Below are 4,795 nucleotides of genomic sequence, written 5' to 3'. Positions count from 1 at the left end.
ACCACGATTTTATTAGGATCAGGCTTTATTAGGATAGGACTCTGGCATTATTAGCATCAGGAGTTATCAGGATCAGGCACTGTAAGAATTGGGAATTATTGGGGTTTTTGGGATGAGGGAGCTGGTGTTGGGATCAGGCATTATTCAGCTCAGATAAGAATGCTGGCACTGTTAGGATCAGGAATTATTGGGATCAGGATGTTGGTGTTATTAGGATCAGGGGGCTTGGGGACTGGGATATTGGGATCAGACACTATTAGGTGGTTCTATAAGGATCAGGAGTTATAATCACCACGATTTTATTAGGATCAGGCTTTATTAGGATAGGACTCTGGCATTATTAGCATCAGGAGTTATCAGGATCAGGCACTGTAAGAATTGGGAATTATTGGGGTTTTTGGGATGAGGGAGCTGGTGTTGGGATCAGGCATTATTAAGCTCAGGTGTTATTGGGACAGGAATGCTGGTATTGTGAGGATCAGGAATTATTGGGATCATGATATTGGTGTTAATAGGGTCAGGATTTATCAGGATCAGGCATTGTAAGAATTGGGAATTATTGGGGTTTTTAGGATGAGGGAGCTGGTGTTGGGATCAGACATTATTAGGCTCAGGTGTTATTAGGAATGAATGCTGTCACTGTTAGGATCAGGAATTATTGGGATCAGGATGTTGGTGTTATTAGGATCAGGAGTTGTTAGGACTGGGATATTGGTGTTATTGGGATCAGACACTATTAGGGCTGAGATGCTGGTTCTATAAGGATCAGGAGTTACAATGACCACGATTTTATTAGGATCAGGCTTTATTAGGATGGGATCAGGCATTATTAAGACCAGGAGTTATTGGGATCAGGACACTGGCTTAGGGGCAGGGAGGAGGAACACGGAGCAGCCCATCCAGTCCCCAGGAATGGGAGCCCACCAGCTCCCCAGCCCCACACTGGCTGCAGCCCCTTCCCCACCAGGGGAGCTGCTCCTGCCAGCCGGGACCTGGGGCACCCTTCCAGGGCCTCCTGCAGCTCCAGGGTGTCCCCCCCAAAGCCTCCCTGACCCTCAGGCTGCCCCCGAGGCTGGAGCAGATGGAGGAGGTGACAGAGAGTTGGCAGGACCAGGTCCTTGTGCAATAATTCCAATTTCCAGAGGTTTGCGGCACAGCGGGGACCTCGGGGGTCCTGGCAGGGGAAATCAGAGTAAAACCCGCCAAGTGATGCTGGGAGTGGGGGATCCCATCTCTGGCCACCCTGCAGCCCCCCTGGGTCGTGTGACAGTGGCCACAGGGACAATCCAGTGCCAGTCTCTCACTGCACAGGGACATGCCAGGGGTCACCTGTTCCGGTTCTGTGGGCAAAAGGTGTTGGGAACACGCCGGGCTGCTCCTGGCTGTGCAGGTTGTGGGCATGGAAGAGCTGAGGATGGGATCCAGGAATGCTCCTGGCAGCTCCCGGGGTCCCCCACCCTCACGGCTGTGCCGGTGCCAGGCCTTGGCATCGCCCGCCTGACATTCCAGGGTGCCAAGGAAACCCTGCAGGGCGGGCAGGGTGAGGTAGGAGCGCTGGAATCCGTGTGCCTGTGCCAGGTGACATCCCCCAGGGCTCCTGGGATGGGGACATTTGTGCTGGGTGACATCCCCCAAGGATCCTGGAATGAGGACATTTGTGCCAGGCCCCATTCCCCCAGGGATCCTGGGATAGGGACATTCCCATCCTGATATTCAGACCCTGCCAGGTGACATCTCCCCAGGGCTGCTGGGACAGGGACATTCCCATCCTGATCCTGAGGCCCAAAATCCCCCCAGAGCTCCTGTGTGGGGGACATTTGTGCCAGGTGACATCTCCCCAAAGATCCTGGGACGAGGACATTCCCATCCTGATGCTCAGGCCCCAAACCCCCCAGGGCTCCTGGGATGGGGACATTTGTGCCAGGTGACATCCCCCAGGGCTCCTGGGATGAGGACATTCCCATCCTGATCCTGAGGCCCAAAATCCCCCCAGAGCTCCTGGGATGGGGACATTTGTGCCAAGTGACATCCCCCAAGGATCCTGGGATAGGGACATTCCCATCCTGATCCTGAGGCCCCTCAGGACTCCTGGGATGGGGACATTCCTATCCTGATGCTCAGGCCCCAAACCCCCCAGAGCTCCTGGGATGGGGACATTTGTGCCAGGTGACATCTCCCCAGGGCTGCTGGGATGGGGAATTCCCATCCTGATGCTCAGGCTCCTGTTCCAGGTAGGGCTCCAGCTCGCAGTGCCGGTGGCCAGTGTCCTGCAGGTGCCAGGAGCCCAGCCTCCAGCGGGATTTTGGGGGAATTTTTGGGCGTGGGAAAGGCTCCTGGGCCAGGCCGGGCTCCCCGGAGCGCTCCGTGAGAAAGGGGAGAGCTCAGGCTGGACAGCCACGGCTGGATCCTGACATCATGGACTGACATCATCCAGGGACTCCAAACATCCTCCCCAGCCCCAGCGCAGGATGAAAACAAAAAGGATTCCAAAAGTTTGTTTGTTTTCTTGGGAGATGGGCTCGAGGCTGGGGAGGAATCCAGCGGTTGCTCCCCAAATTCCCGTCCCTGGGATGAGCTGAGTGACCTGAGGGCAGAACAGGGACACAGTCTCAGCCTGGTTTTCCAGGGTTTATTTATCTGCTTCGAGGAGGAAAGAATTGCTGGATGTGGGTTTTGCAATAAGGGAGAAGGAGGAAAACATCCTGGGATGATCCTGATGGGGGAGGAAAGCGACGCAGAGATGAGGGGTGAAGGAGACTCCGTCATTCCTGGGGGGAATGAGCCCGGCCCTGGATGCAGGGGATCCCCAAAAGTGAAGGGAAAGGGGATTTGGGGGCTTGGTGGGCAGAGCCTGGATGCTGGTGTCACGCAGTGTGTCCCTGTGGAGGTCATCAAACACAGGAAACACTTAAAATCCTAAAAAACAACGTTAGTGCAAGTCTGGGAGTGCTGTGAGAGGAGAGGGATGGGTTTGTAGGGGCAGCACGGGGTGAGATCCTCCTGCAGCATTCCCAGGCTGGAATGGGCCAGGCAGGGCCACTGCAAGGGGACAGGGCTGTGTCCCTGTGCCTCGGCCACCCTGGGGGCTGGGATCGCCCTGGGGGGCTCCCCAAGTGCTCACCGGGGGGCTGACCCAGCTCCTGGGGTGCTCATCCTGATCCCAGGGTGCTCACACACCCTCCTCTGTGTGGTCATCCCACTTTTGGGGTGCCTGGCCACCCTCCTTGGGGTGCTTGCCCAGTTTTTGGGGTGCTCATCCCCCTCCTGGTCTCCTTGCCCACCATTCCCCAGGTGTTTTTCCGGCTCCTGGGGTGCTCATCCTGATCCCAGGGTGCTCACACATCTTCCACAAGTTGGTCATCCCATGTCTGGGGTGCTTGCCCAGTTTTTGGGGTGCTCATCCTCCTCCTGGCGTGCTCATCCTCCTCCTGGGTTCCTTGCCTACCATTCTCAGGGAGCTTTTCCAACTCCTGGGGCCCTCATCCTGATCCCAGGGTGCTCACACATCATCCCCAAGGTGGTCATCCCACTTTTGGGGTGCCTGGCCACCCATCCTGGGGTGCTTGCCCAGCTTTTGGGGGCTCATCCTCCTCCTGGCGTGTTCATCCTCCTCCTGGGTTCCTTGCCCACCATTCCCAAGGTGTTTTTCCAACTCCTGGGGTGCTCATCCTGATCCCAAGGTGCTCACCCACCCTCTTCTGGGTGGTCATCCCACTTTTGTGGTGCCTGGCCACCCTCCTTGGGGTGCTTGCCCAGTTTTTGGGGTGCTCATCCTGCTCCTGGTGTGCTCATCCCACTCCTGGGCTCCTTGCCCACCGTTCTTGGGGTGCTTTTCCAGCTCCTGGGGTGCTCATTGAGTCCTTGGGGTGCTGGTCAGGATTTGGGGTGCAGGATGAGGGGTGAAGAAGCAGACATGTAGGATTTTGAGTCCAGGAGCAGGGGATATGGGACTGGAAAATGTGGGGAATGTGGGGTGGGAATTTGGGGTGCCAGAGCAGCACATGGGGTGTGGGACTGGGTGATTTTGGGGTGCTCGGGGACACGGGGTGGCACCCAAGGGGACAGATGGGTGCTGGGAATGTGGGATTTGTGTCCTGGGAATCTTGGGGGGCCAGGATTGATCCGCGGGGGGCCTGGATCGGTACCGGGGAAAACGGAACGGGAATGGGGGAAAGCGGGATCGGTACCGGCATATGGGACAGGACTGGGAGAGAACGGGATCGGTACCGGGGAAAACGGAACGGGAATGGGGGAAAGCGGGATCGGTACCGGCATATGGGACAGGACTGGGAGAGAACGGGATTGGTACCGGGGAAAACGAAACAGGACCGGGAGAGACTGGGATCGGTACCGGGATATGGAACAGGGTTGGGGGAGAGCGGGATCGGGACTGGGGGAGACCGGGATCGGTACCGGGGAAAACGAAACAGGACCGGGAGAGACCGGGATTGGTACCGGGATACGGGACGGGACTGGGCGAGACCAGTATCGGTACCGGGAAAACGGAGCGGGACTGGGGGAGAGCAGGTCGGTCCCGGGGAAAACGGAACAGTAATGGAGAAAACCGGGTCGGTACCGGAGAAAAGGGAACAGGGCTGGGGGAGAGCGGGATCGGTACCGGGGATATGGGACGGTACCGGGGGAGACTGGGATCGGTACCGGGGATATGGGACGGTACGGGAGAGAGCTCGATCGGTACCGGGCGATACGAAACGGGACCCGGGGGGTGCGGGACGGGACGGGACGGGGCAGCCCCGGCCCGGGCGCTGCGGAGGGGCAGGAGCGGGGGCTGCGG

The sequence above is a fragment of the Geospiza fortis genome, unplaced genomic scaffold, assembly GCF_000277835.1.
Source record: "Geospiza fortis unplaced genomic scaffold, GeoFor_1.0 scaffold594, whole genome shotgun sequence".
In the NCBI taxonomy this organism is placed as follows: domain Eukaryota; kingdom Metazoa; phylum Chordata; class Aves; order Passeriformes; family Thraupidae; genus Geospiza; species Geospiza fortis.
Note: the sequence above shows the minus strand (reverse complement) of the source record.